This window comes from Taudactylus pleione, unplaced genomic scaffold (assembly GCF_031769625.1).
Source record: "Taudactylus pleione unplaced genomic scaffold, aTauple2 ptg000864l, whole genome shotgun sequence".
Taxonomy (NCBI): domain Eukaryota; kingdom Metazoa; phylum Chordata; class Amphibia; order Anura; family Myobatrachidae; genus Taudactylus; species Taudactylus pleione.
Genome location: NW_028285266.1, coordinates 1,587,165 through 1,601,684, shown reverse-complemented (window position 1 = coordinate 1,601,684; position 14,520 = coordinate 1,587,165). Strand labels below are relative to the sequence as shown.

General features: G+C 44.5%; 1 protein-coding gene across 3 annotated transcripts in view; it reads left to right on the top strand.

Annotated features, from left to right (window-relative positions):
* Nucleotides 1-14,520, top strand: part of KCNIP1 (potassium voltage-gated channel interacting protein 1) — a 557,205-nt gene that overhangs the window by 272,693 nt on the left and 269,992 nt on the right. The window contains exon 2 of one of the 3 annotated variants that reach the window (XM_088458911.1): nucleotides 9,669-9,757. The exons of the other annotated variants lie outside the window; for them this stretch is intronic. The gene's annotated coding sequence lies outside the window, so the exon portion shown is untranslated. The remainder of the gene's footprint in view (nucleotides 1-9,668; nucleotides 9,758-14,520) is intronic. 3 annotated transcript variants of the gene reach the window in all.

The following is a 14,520-nucleotide window of genomic DNA, read 5'->3' as shown; positions in this document are numbered from 1 at the left end:
CTCAAATATGGACAGCCCTATTGAAATTAGGACAGTTGGGAGGTATGCATTTATTTAGTCCTTGCTGGTGCAGCTGCTAATTATCCTATTGTCTGGCATACGACCACTCCCAGCCAGCGTCTCTCTCCTCTTAACAACGAACAGCATATTTTTACCCAAATTGTAGACATTATAAGGAACTGCCACAGTAACTGTACTATTCAACTGCCCTCTCTGCAGCAGTTAATTTTATGCCCCTTAATAGTGCTCTAGATCAATTTCTGAACCATAGTAGTGCCGTAGTTATTAGTATGCCCCACAGTGGTGCTCAAATTTTTTAATGAACAATAGCAGTGCCTTAGTTCATCTTATGTTACATTGTAGGGCTGCCAGTACACATTATGCCACACTCAGTACTCCCAATTCACATTATAACATACAGTACAGCACCCCAGTTCATATTATGCCTCATTACAGTGCCCCCAATTCATTTTATGCCATGCTATAGTACCTCCACTTTCTATTGTGCCACATTACAGTTCCCTAGTACATATTATGTATCATACTGCCCTCCAGTTCATATTATATCACATTATAATGAGCAGATTATGCCACATTACAGTGTCCAAATCAGATTATGCCACATTACAGTCCCCTTTACGATTATAGCATCAGTACACACCTTTCAATTAAAATGTAATGTCACCCCTTCAGGCTAGGCGACAGGTTGTACCCAAATGTTTAGCAAGCAAATCTGGGAAATTGGTATGCAACTACAATATATAAACTGGGTCCAGGGCCCCCTAAGCCTCTGGGCCCCATAGCAATGGCACCTGTTACACCCACTATAGCTAAGCCCATGTCCCAGAGGCACTTCGTGACTAGCATTTGTCCAGACAAGTTGTTATTCTGCAAATGTTTAAATAGAAAATGTATCCCCTAACTCTGGCTTTTAAGTTCCCCCAGCGCAGTGCTCCCCCTCACTCCTCAAACTTCTCCAGTTTGTAGCATATCCCTACTTCAGTGTAGATGTCATAATTGTTGCTTAATGGAGATTTATCAAATCTTCTAAAGAGGGTAAGTGGAGATATTGCCAATAGCAACCAATCAGATACTGGCTATCATTTACAGTTTCTAGTACATTCTATAAAATGATATCTACAATCTGACTGGTTCCAAAAGGCAACACCTCTACTTGTCCTCTTTAGGTTTGCTAAATCTCTGTGAAAATCACCCTTCTGTGTTCAAGCAATGATATCCTTGTAAATTGAAGTGTTGGGGGACTCAAGTTTGGAACCACCGTTGTAGTCAATATTATTGGCAGAGACTATGATGGTAGGCGGCAGCTGTGTGCAAATGGAGGTCAGTACACATGGCAAATCAGCTTAACTAGGGTATTGGTTGATTAACCAGGTAGAAACAGGTCGAAGGCTAACACAGGGTTAACAATAATGCAGCAGGTAAGGGATGCAGAGAAATCCCAGTTGCAGCCAGGAGTGAACAAGGTATGCTGGGCATTGTAGTGCACTTTCTTACTACAGGAATAAAGGTGGTGATAACGGGGTTTATGTAACATATTGTACACTGTGGTGGTGATACAGTGGACTTTGGGGGTCTCAGGGCACTCTCAATTGTACAGAGTAACTCAGGAGCATGTCCGTAATAAAGAACGGGCAAAGAAGAAAGACTCAAGGGTCTATGTACTAAGCAGGGATAAGTGCCAGCCAATCAGCTCCCAACTGTAATTTTTCAAACACAGCCTGTGAGATGACAGTTGGAAGCTGATTGGCTGGCTCTTATCACAGACATCACTTTTCACTCTGTCACTTATCACTGCTTAGTACATAGACCCCACAGTGGGGAACCACACATGTGCAGAAGACGCAGGTCATAGAACGTGCCTGCGTGTAGAGCCGGGTCCTACTAGCTACTGTATCTATTGCCGATAAGCAGAGGCAGTGCGTAGCATGCCTCTAACAAATATAGGTTTCTTTAAATGCTTCTAAAGTATTGTGCAACATCAGTGGTTAAAATGTCATATCATTGTAAAATGGGGACAAGTCCATGTTTTCCAATTTTACTCTTAAAAATCCTGCGGCAAGCAAATCTTTTTATCATATTTTTGAAAAATGTTTTGACCTGGGGTACAGAAGAGGTTAATTGGATTTGCTGTGAAAGTTATTGAACCATAGCTGAACTAGATCTTACTTGGTCCTGTTTTTGTGACATTGAGAAGACATGTCCTTTGCTTCTTATATAGTAATAGGCATCTTTTAGTTACTAAAATGTAGAGATGTGCGGGTTCGGTTTTACTCGTATTTACTTGGATATGTTCAGATCTCAAAAACTGCATTTTACTGGCTATCGGCTATCACGTGTTTTGGACAGCCAATAAAATAAATGTAAACTAATCCAAACTTGCAATAATTTTGATGAATAGAAGTAAATCCGAAGCCGCACATCTCTACTAAAATGAGGATATGAAAATTGTTGAAAAATTGTTAAAATAAAATTTTGAAATAAAGTCTTAAATGAACAAATTATGTGAATATACATATTACTGTAATATTGGATAAATCAATATATACGCTTATATCACCATCTAGGTGACTATAATCATCTAGATGACTGTATTTACCACTATTGTGGTTAAAAATTAGCAGAAGTATTATATTTAATCCTGTACATTAGGAAATGTGTTTTTGAGACATTTAAATATTTGGAAGATATTGGCACAGGGAAATTGAAACCAAATTATATTGCAATAGGGGAGGAAAGAATGAGAAATAATAGTTGATTTTTTTTGTAACTTTCCTATTTTTATTTTAAAACCATACATCAACAGAAATGCTTCCCTATTTTATAAGGAAGGTTAACGTATCTTTCGAAATCATAACTGCCTGTTCTGAGGGAAATAGTTTTAGAACAAGAATCAATCTTTTGTTCAGTTGAATATGTGTACTGCAGTTTTGCATGGAAATTCTTAATTACACAACTATGCCTTTTACTTTGTATCTCTCAACCAAGTTTACTTGCCTGGCGAGACCGCCACTCCCAAGGTCACATACCTGCCTCAGATCTAGTTCTCCCTCTGGCCCACATCTCTAAATGTGGCTGCAGCACCCATTTGATGGAAGTAACCAAGGACCTCTTCTTACTGCCACTCACCTCTCCACCACTCTGGATCCTCCTCCAGCCTCATCTTCACTTCGACACATTTGGGGCCCCCATCCAGTCACTTCATATCTCTCTCCGGACTGCTCTCACTCCGGGGTAGACCCATATCCATTCGACAATGATGCATCAGCCTGCTCCTCCTCGACTATGATTCTCCTAGACACACTCTTGCACTCTCTGCTTCCTTCCTGCTGCGCCATCCTTATCCAACCCCCTTTTCTACCTGCTCTAGTCCTCATCTTATCCTGACTCTCTTCCACTCCCGCTTAGCTTGCCCCCACTTATTCTCCCCTCTGCACTAATAATCTGACCAAACTCATTACTATTTACCATCTTCACTCTTTTCCAATCTCCTGTGGCTTTTGGAATGCCAAGTCTATGTCCATGATTTTTTTCTTAATTTCCAACTCTCTTAACCTACTCGCCATCACTGAGACTTGAATCTCCAACTCTGACTTCCAGTACTCCTGGTTCCCTCTGTCTTGGTATGTTTTTCCATCCTTATCCTCTTAGACCTTTGAGCTGAATTTGACACAGTTAACTATCCTCCCCTTCAAATCCTCCACTCTCATAGGCACTGCCCCCTCTTAGCTGTCTTCCTATCTTTCTAACTGCTCCTTCTTTGTCTCTTCTTCCAAAGATACTCCCCCCTCTATCCATCTTCCTGTTGGCATTCTTCATGGCTTTGTCTTTGGTCCCCTTCTCTTCACTTTCTATGCCTCCTGCCTTGGAGAACTCTTCAGCTCCTTCGCTCTATGATACCACCTTAATACTAATGATACTGAAATCTACTTCTCCTCCTATTGGGGTTAAAGTGGACCGGAGGAGACGGAACCAGTTCCATCTCCTCCGGCTAACCTAACCCCAGCACCGCAGGGAGGCTTCATTTGCCAGATGCCCGCTGGTTACTTGTAACCAGCGGGCGCCCGGCTCCCTCCCCGCAGCGGTAGCCAGAGTTGGGGGATGAAGCTCACTCCTGAGCTCCGACTTCCGGCTCACACAGTGCACTATGGGAGAGATGTCATGATGTCTCTCCCATAGTGCAGAGGAGCAGCTGAGCGGATTGCAGCGGATGCGGGGCTTAGGTTAAGGTAAGTATGAGCTTTATATATATTTTTTTTAGTGCAAGCAGCTTACTGGGGGCATCACTCGGGGGGGCACATTACTACTGGGGCATTATTCATGGGGGGGCATTACTACAGGAGGCATTACTCGGGGGGAGGCATTACTACGTGGGCATTATTCAAGGGGGGGGAGGCATTACTACAGGGAGCACTACTCGGGGGGGGGCATTACTACTGGGGCATTACTCTTTGAGGAGGGAGGCATTACTACTGGGTGCATTACTGGGGGGGCATTATTGCTGGGGAGGGGCATTACTCAGAGGGGGAGGATTACTACTGGGGGCATTAATCAGGGGGCATTACTATTGGGGGCTCTACTACAGAGGGAGCATTAGTATTGGGGACACTAATAGAGGAGCATTGCTACTGGGGGCTCTACTACAGGAGGCATAACTGCTGGGGGCATTAGTATTGGGGGGCACAACTACAGGGGTATTACTACTGGGGTTTTATACAGGAGGCATTACTATTGGGCTCATGCAGGGGGCATTACTACTGGGGCATTGCTATTTGGGGCACAACTACAGGGATATTACTACTGGGGGCATTCATACAGAGGGCATTACTACAGGGGGCACTACTAATGGGAGCATTCCATAGGGGGCACTGCATAAGGGGCACTACTACTGGGTGCACTGCATACGAAGCACTACCACTGTGAGCACTGACACTACTGGGGGCTCTGCATAAGGTCCCCATTGCGCATACCCCCAGTTTGTCACATTTAATAGGGGGCCCCCACATGTTTGTTGCCCAGGGGCCCCCACAGACCTTAATCTGGCCCTGCAACTCTTCCTGTATTTCCCAGCATTTTGTTAAACCCAACATGTCTAAAACTGAACTCATTGTCTTCCTCCCCACAATGAGCCTTTCCCTTTCCATCTCTCTCTTACTTGTAAGCACTATCATATCTCCTATCATCAAGTCCATTGACTTGGGGTTATCCTTGACTCCACCATCTAGTTCACCCTAACATTCATGCTATCTCACTGTCCTGCCATTTCTACTTCTGCAACATCTTTAAAATACAACATGTTTAGCTACTACAGTAAATCTTTTATCCATGACCTTGTCATCTTCTGCTTGGACTATTGCATACTCCTACTCTCTTGTCTTACTTTCTCCTGACACTCACCTCTAATATATATCCTCAATGTTGCAGCTCCTTTTATCTTCCTATCCCATTGCTCTGATTTTATCTCTCCATCACCTCCTCCACTTGCTTCCTGACAGAATCCTCGCCCTAACATTCAAAGCACTTCATCACTCCTGTTCTTACTACATATCTGACCTGCTCTTTAGCCACACTGCCTCTCACTCTCTCCCCTCTTTCTCTAATTTTCACTTTGCTTTTGTGCTAAGTACCTCCTTACACTCCCACATAAAATATTTATCCACTGCTCCCCTCCTCTGTAACTCACTCCCCATGCCCTATCAGAATGTCTATCAGCCTGCACTGTTTCATAAGTTCCCTGAAAGTGCACCAGTTCATCAAAGCCTATCAGCACTCCTCACATTCTTAGCTGTCAACTCTCTGCCCTCCCTCCTCATCTCTTCCCAGTTCATGTCCCAGTTATACCACAACTCCTTCAGTCTTTACACATTCAGTACCAGGGTCCTCCACTCTCTTGTTCTGATCCTACACTATACCTATCCCCAGTCAATGTCTATGATCCTTTCTGTCCACCCAGCCCATGGCACTAGGTCATTGAGTGATGCTGTTCTTAATGTCACTACCTTTATCATCTAATCACTGTTTAATTTATCCCATTGTATGTTCTGTTTGTACTTTTTATATTGAATTGGCTGTGTTTCAATATGATTTGTCCCCCTGTATGTCACTATGGACAACTGGTGTCTCCATAGACTGGTGTCTACATAAAAGATGATATTAAACTAATAAAAGTTCTTGAGCTGTGATGGTGAAATGTTAACAAAGTGTATAAAGTTGGGTGCAGCTGAGGGGGGTTTGGATGGGCTTGTGCCCTGGGTACCAGATATGGGATGGGAGAGGGCATCAGTAGATTCTCAGAGAAAGGGAAGCATTAGCCAGCCCAATGGCATGCTGAATGCATGATAAAACAATCCCACAACCCTGCGCTAGGAAGAAGTGAGTTCACTTCACTTCCTGTCTGAGCAGAATAGGAAATAGCACTGCAGCAGAAGCCACAGTAAAAAGGCAAGAGAACAATGACAGATATATGGGGGCAGTGAGAGTTGTGAGAAGGCTGTAAGAGCTGTGAGTGGGCAGTGAGAGCTATGGTGGGGCAGAGAGATATGGAGGGAGGTTATAATGTAAGAGCTATGGAGGTGCACTGAGACATATGTAAGGGGCAGTGATAAAGAATTGGAAGAAGCAGTGAGAGGGATATGAAGGGAGGGGTTAATGAGAGAATTATGGCAGGATCAATGAGAGAGTTATGGAATGGGTAATACATGGATTGGGCTGTGAGAGAGTTATGGAGAAGGCAATGAGAGAGCTATGAAGGAGCAATAAAATATATGGAAGGAGGGGCAATGATGTATGCATGCATAGGATATGGCTCCTTAATGGAAACCATTCTAAAGGGTTTTTGCTACCTCCTTAATTTGGAAGACAGGTAAGCTGAAATGGCCGTTTCTGGATAAACATGGTATATGGCAGATTAATAATTGTCTGTAATGTATAACCATATGTTTAGAGACTTGGAACTGGCTAGGAGTTCAGATGTTATGGTTGGTTTGGAAGCAGTCTTTATTGGTTTACATTATCTGTGTAATTCACTATTGTTGGGTGCCAGTTTTTTTGTACAGTGTTTATTTGTGCCTTCCTGGTTTCTACAAATCATGTTTTTGTTGCAACGTATCATACTCAGTGCAGAATGCAATATTTATTCCGCTTAACCAAATCTTTCACTTTTAGACCCAAAGGGTGGGTTGGTGAAATAAATAGCTGATTCCTTGCCCCAGGTGGAAGTAAGCCTAGCTCCACCCTTGAATATAATAATATAAAATGTGATTGATGTTGTGATTAGAGTTTCCGTTCCCCTATTTTGTATCATTAGCATCTTAGTTTAGTTCTATGGCGGTCTCTCAGTCCATCTGAATGAAAACTGTATAGAAAGAGATTAGTACATTTGTATTGCTATTATTTTTGCATAATAATCTATGTTGGCTGTATCACTTTAGGAATGTGTTTGATCAATTTACATTAACATGAACATTTAATTAAACAGAATTTGAAAAGAGATGTGACATGGAAGTGGCCTAGCTTAAGGCAAGGTTTTCCACCATTTTGTCATTATTAAAGAGGTTGTACTCGCCCTACTAGGTAGACACTCTACCCCTCATACACAGAATTTTTGTTGATCCTCTCCTCAGTATGGAATACATACGAATTACCGCCGGACACAAGTCAGGCGGTTCAAATCCCGACAGCGGTAGGCCGACACGGCTGAAAATACCGATCGTCCCCAGGTAAGTATGAACTAACCTAACCTAACCCCCCTAACCCTAACCCTCCTTAGGGGTGCCTAACCCTAACCTTCCCCCCAGTGCCTAACCCTAATCCCCCCTCTAAGTGCCTAAACCTAACCCCCCCTTCCCCACCGCCTAAACCTAAGTCCCCGGGGAGGTGCCTAACCCTAAGTCCCCCCCGGGGGTGCCTAACCCTAACCCTCCCTCCCCCTAGCCTAACTCTAACCTCCCGGTGGGTGCCTAACCCTAAGTCCCACCCCCAGGAGCCCTAAACCTAACCCTCCCCCCCGCAGCTGTCCGCAGCGGCGCCCGGCATCACTTCGATCGGGATGCCGGGTACCGGTCTCCCGGCATCGGTAAAATTAGTAATTTCACCCTCGCCGGGATATGACAGTCGGGAACCCGGTTGCCAGTATAATGTCAGCCAGCTTCCCGATTGCATACCCTCAGTATACCTAGTTATGGTGAGCATTCCAGTAAAATGGGGGCAAGCCGACCCCATTTTCTGGCCATGCCTGAAGCCAGTGGTTGAGTCCTTGGATGCAGTGTCACTGGCCCCTACAGCACGGTTTTGCCGGACATCCTGGGTAACCTGAGAATTATTAGGATGTCCGATGGCCGCCAGATGTTCATGCAGTGGATACAAAGCCGCATCTTTGGATCACAGAAGCTGGCAGTGGGTGTCTTTATACACAAGGCGCCTGCTGTGGCTTTTGAATATTTTAGCACAGACTCTGCTTACAGAGATGCAGCAACGGTGCCACTTGCATCCACCTCTCAATCAGGCCCTAAAGCTAGACGATGTGTGTACCCGGCGATGGCAGATGTGACGGCACTATATATTGAGCAGTCCGTACACACTGCACCTGGTGTGCAATCGCCTGATTTATTGTTCCCCCATTGCATCCCACCGCATCCAGAAGCATGGTGTCGACCGCTGGATCTTCTGATCTGCCGTGCATGCATGCCCAGTAGATCAGAACATGCAAAAAATGACTCACGGGAGCGCGCAATCACCCATACACACTGAGCTAGGTGGTCGATATATCGCCCCGAACCGCGTCAGACGATATATCTTCCAATATATCGCTAAGTTTGCACCCAACTTAAGATTTTTAAAACTGCTGATTTGACACCTTTCCCTGTCAGATATCACATACTGAAATCTCAACCACACCACACAGCAGAGTGACTGAGCGCTCACTGTCCCTGCTCTAGTTATAGACTATAAATTTCATGGCATGCCAATCTCATAATACAGTGCATAATGGCATTTCGTGGAACAGTGAATGAAAAGAGAAACTGTCCTTTGCAAATTGGGCAGTTCAGCCTCAAACTCAATTCATGCAAATAGGTTCCCAAACTCGGCCCTCAAGGTACCATAACAGTCCAGGTCTTAAGGATATCCATGCTTGACCACAGGTTACTTCATTAGTATCTCAGCCAATTTGATATAACCACCTGTGCTCAACCATGGATATCTCTAAAACCTGAACTGCTGAGGTGCCTTGAGAACCTCTGTCCTATTGGTAAGATGTTGGCCAAATATGTTTTTTTTTAATGCTTATTTTATTTGGGAACAGCATCCATCTATATAGGTAATTCTATAAACTGTATATCACTGAAAATTCAGATTGCAGTGGTCTCAGTGGGTGAGTTAAGTACAATGAGTAAATGACTACAGAGGTAGCAAATTATCTTTCTTTGAAGGGCCCCCTCCGCCTCTGTGTATAAATGTTTTTGTTATTAGACTACCAAGATATATATACTGCTTAATTATTCTCATTCCAAGTGAGACCTTTGCATCAATTATTCATAATACTATTCACAGTGACCAGCTGTTCAGGTTTATGAAGTTTTCTATTATGAGATAAGGTGATGGGAGTCAGCGTTTGCCATTGCATTAATTTCTATTTGTGCTTTATTTTGCAGGTAAGTCAAGATTTCAATTTCATGGAATGTCTGATTGGATGCAAAACCATTTAGTATATAATTACCTGTTGCAGAAGACCAGTAACAAGGTCAGACACTTTTACCTATCCTACTGTAATCTATTTTCACTGTTCTAACAAAGAAACAAATAACTTGCTGTTTTACAATAATTCATAATAATTTGGTTCTATCATTGAAATAACATTTATTGAATGTTTAATGGTAGACTTGTAAAAATGTTGCTACCTGCTACATTTAATTAAATGTATATACTTTCGCATACCGGGAAAAGCCCAGAGAAGAGGTGCAGCTGTCTGGAGTTGGGGCATACTTACCAACTTTGTATAAGTGCTTTCTGGAGACAGCCCGGAGAGCTGCTGGTGCAGGCCGATTCGGGGGGCAGGGCCAGACTGTTGCCATAATTAGACCCGCCCCTTTCCAGGAAAAGTCTGCGATTTGCTGGTCCGTGAGGAAGGGGCAGGGCTAAATGAAGCAAATCGTGTCATTCAGCCCGCCACCTCATCCCCAATTAAATCTCCCTACCCTGCCTGCTTCACTAGGAAGTGGGCAGGATGCGGGAGATCTGCCTACACTTCTGGGGGTGCGGGCGGTTACCTGAAAAACCGAGAGCCTCCCGCGACTTCTGCGAGTGTAAGCTAGTGTGACTTGGGGGCGGGGACCATTGCTATGCGTCAATAGGTCCCGCCCCTCATGGGAAATGCCACAAATCATTTTTCCTTAATCAACTATGACAGGAATCACAGAAGTGCAAATAAGGTATGCATACCGTAATACAATAACATACCTCCCAAATATCCTCATTCTAATGGGACAGAAACAATTAGAGGTCCCTGTCCCTCTGTCCCGATAGGTACAGCTTTGTCCCATGGGTCACACAGTGTGTAAGTATGTAGGTTCCCAGCTGCACATGGCAGTAAATGGGTTTCTGGAGAGCAGGGCGTAAAAATGCTAGACATGACACTGGGCACGTAGCCACGTCCTCATTGTAACCACGCACCCTGTTTAGATTCTCGACTAGGATGTATGAATAAAGTGAAGTGCGTTATGCTTTTCTATCTATCCTGCAAAACAATCACTTTATATAAGGTAATAACAGTTTTCAATGTGATTATCAAAATGTTCACCCACTTTGTAACACAACTTTAAATGATTAAATAGATTTCTGTTTCAACCAAAATGGCTTTAAGTAGTTATAAAATGCAGAATGTTAGGTTTTATACACAACACACATTTGTAATATCATTGGTTGTCCCTGCAAAGATGGTGGCACACTGAACTTTAAGGTTATTTATCTTTACTTGAGAACATTACCAGTGCATGTGATTTGGGTGACCTAGGCGGAGCCCTTCACACATACATAAACATTCTGTAGTGGCGCGAACTGCCGAACGACAGTGGAGAAGATCACGCTCTAAGGCTGATTTTCTCCATTTCAAATTTATACTCTCATCATACAGTGCTGCCCTTTCCCTCTCTAAACAGTCATATTTCAAGAACCTCATCTCCTCTCAGTCCTCAAATCCCCAACGTCTCTTCACCACCTTCAACTCCCTCCTCCTCCCACCCCCTCCTCGCCTCCCCTCCTCGCTCTCTGCCCTTGATTTTGCTACCTACTTTACATCTAAAATTGACTCCATACGTCAGGACATCATATCCCACCAGTCCCCCTGCTATCCACTTCAGCCTCTCTTCCCAGATCACCCCTCTCCTTCAATTTTACCGACTCTAACTTTCTTCTCCCCTGTATCTGGAGAGGAAGTCATGTCCCTCATCCAGTCCTCCCCCCCCTTCCACCTCCCCCCTTGACCCTATCCCTTCACGTCTCCTCCGCTACCTCTCTCCTTCTGCCTGCTCCCATCTTGCCCACCTCTTTAATCTCTCCCTATCATCAGGCACTGTCCCGTCTGCATTCAAACATGCCCTTGTCTCCCCCATACTAAAAAACACAACCCTTGATTCTAACACTCTCTCCAACTACCGTCCCATCTCTCTCCTCCCTTTTGCTTCCAAGCTCCCTGAGCATGTTGTTTTCAAGCGCCTTACCACCTTTCTTTCCTCTCATTCCCTCCTTGACCCTTTTCAGTCTGGCTTCCGCTCGCTCCACTCCACTAAAACTGCCCTCACAAAAGTCAGCAATGACCTACTTGCTACTAAATCCAAGGGCCACTACTCTCTGCTCATTCTCCTTGACCTTTCAGCTGCTTTTGACACTGTGGATCACCCTCTCCTTCTGCAAATCCTTCAATCCCTTGGTCTGCGTGACACTGCCCTCTCCTGGCTAGCCTCCTACCTCTCTGACCGATCCTTCTCTGTCTCCTCTCATGACTCCTCTTCTCCCCCACAGCCTCTTGCAGTGGGTGTTCCCCAAGGTTCTGTTCTTGGACCTCTCCTTTTCTCACTCTATACATCCTCACTAGGTGAACTAATCAGCTCTTTTGACCTCCAATATCATCTCTATGCTGATGATACTCAGATCTACCTTTCCTCCCCTGACCTTTCTCCCTCTCTCCTCACTCGTGTCTCCAACTGTCTCTCTGCCATTTCTTCCTGGATGTAACAGCGATTTCTTAAACTTAATATGTCTAAGACTGAGCTTATCATCTTCCCTCCCCCCTACATAACCATACTTCCCACCATTCTTTATCAATTGATGGCACAACTATCTCCTCTATCCCCAAAGTGCGCTGTCTTGGAGTTATCCTGGACTCCTCCCTCTCCTTCAAACCACATATCCAGAATCTCTCACAGTTCTGTCGCTTTCATCTTAAAAATATTTCCAAGATTAGACCCTTTCTCACCCGGGATGCCACTAAAACCCTCATAAACTCATTGGTCATCTCCAGATTGGACTACTGTAACCTTCTCCTATCTGGCCTCCCCAAATCCCTTCTCTCCCCTCTCCAGTCTGTCCTCAATGCTGCTGCTCGGCTCATCTTTCTCTCAAAACGCTCTGCATCTGCCTCCCCTCTCCTACAAGCCCTCCACTGGCTCCCCTTCCCCTTTAGAACGCAATTTAAGGTTCTCACACTCACTTACAAAGCCCTCAGCCATTCCTCTCCTATTTACATCTCTGATCTCATCTCCCTTCACTCTCCTGTCCGCCCTCTTCGTTCAACAAATGCACGCCGCCTCTCATGCCAATTGATTACTTCCTCCCACTCCCGCCTACAAGATTTTGCCCGCGCTGCTCCCCACCTTTGGAACTCTCTCCCGCTTCCCATCAGACTCTCCACCTCTCTACAATCCTTCAAACGTGCTCTCAAGACCCACTACTTCATCAAAGCCTTCCAGCTCTCATCTTAACTTGCTGCTACATACTCCTCTCTCCCTGCCTACCCCATCTGTTTCACCCCTGTCTGTCTGTCCCTCCCCCTTAGAATGTAAGCTCCTATGAGCAGGGCCCTCTACCCTCTTGTGCATCTCCTTACTTTACCTTCATCTACTTCTTACTCTCTACCAGGGCACCTAACACTTGATTGCTTTGCATTGTTGCTTATCTGGGTGTTATGGTCGTGAATGTAGCAATGTATATTATCCATGTACTGTAATGTATTGTACTGTACTGTAAGTCACTGTAAATCAATCTATTTGTTTATGTACTTTGTAAGGCGCTGCGGAACACTTGTGGCGCCATATAAATAAACAATAATAATAATAATAATAATAAATAAAGAGGAAAGCACAATATCGCTTCCTGCTTCTCCTCTTTACCAAGGTGAAGCAGGAAGCACTAACGAAGTGTTAACTCCCCCCTCCGGTGATCCCCGCTAGAGACCACAGCTCATCAGCCTAGTGCTGATGCGCTGTGTCTCAGTCCCGACCGGCTCCACTGAGCATGCACGGGATCTCGTAAGTATCGCGAGATCCCGTGTGCAGCCCTGGAGCTGGCAGCCACTGCAGCAGGGACAGCGATGTCCCTGCTGTGAGGATAGAGCATCGCCAGGTTGTAGCTCAATAGCGCCAGCTACAGTGAGTGGAACGGTCAAGCGAACTGACCATTCATACATGCCCTGCCATTCGGCGTTGCTATCTAGCAGTGCCGATAATTACAGGGGCCATAGCGCCCTGTCATTTACCGCCAAACCCCCTGATCATATATAGGGGAGAATCGGTATCAGCACACATAATGTGCGCTGATACCGCTTCAGAGCTTCATACATCTCCCCCTTTATACCTAATGGAAGGAGTCATGTTTGAGGGTCTGGTGTAGGCCAGGCAGGGAAGCAGTGGGGAAGTTCTATTGCATAGCTATTTGTCCTAGGGACTAGATATGCCAATTAATAGAGCTACTGTATGGAGCCTATTTACCAATCAAATCCTAATCAAACCCTGATCCTTGTTGATACTCAGCAGCCACAGTAAAACTGACCTGGAGCGATAAAGGTATTGCCAGATTACCAAATAGGCAGAGTAGGCACTGGCCTATGGGCCCCGCTCCTTTTAGGTGCCCCGTGACAACGGATCAAAATAATATTGATTTGATCTTGAAAGAAAATTACAATCAAGCTTTCTTAAATTGTTTCCAAAAGATAGAAAAAATGAATCAACTCAAAGAAACGAAAATTTTGCATTAAAGACTCTATAGAGAAAATACTGTATTAATGTAATGTACCCATTAACAACTTAAAGTACATAAACCATAGACATCAGATTCACAAATTCACATTACAGTTTGTCGCTTAAAAGCTTATCTTCTGTAAACTGTAAAAATTTTGGTGCAACCTACATATGGTTTATTAAAATTGTTGGTTGGTAAAACGAAAAACATATTACGAGATAATTTGCGAGGGGGCCTCGAGATTTCGACTGCCTACAGGCCTCCACAATCCGG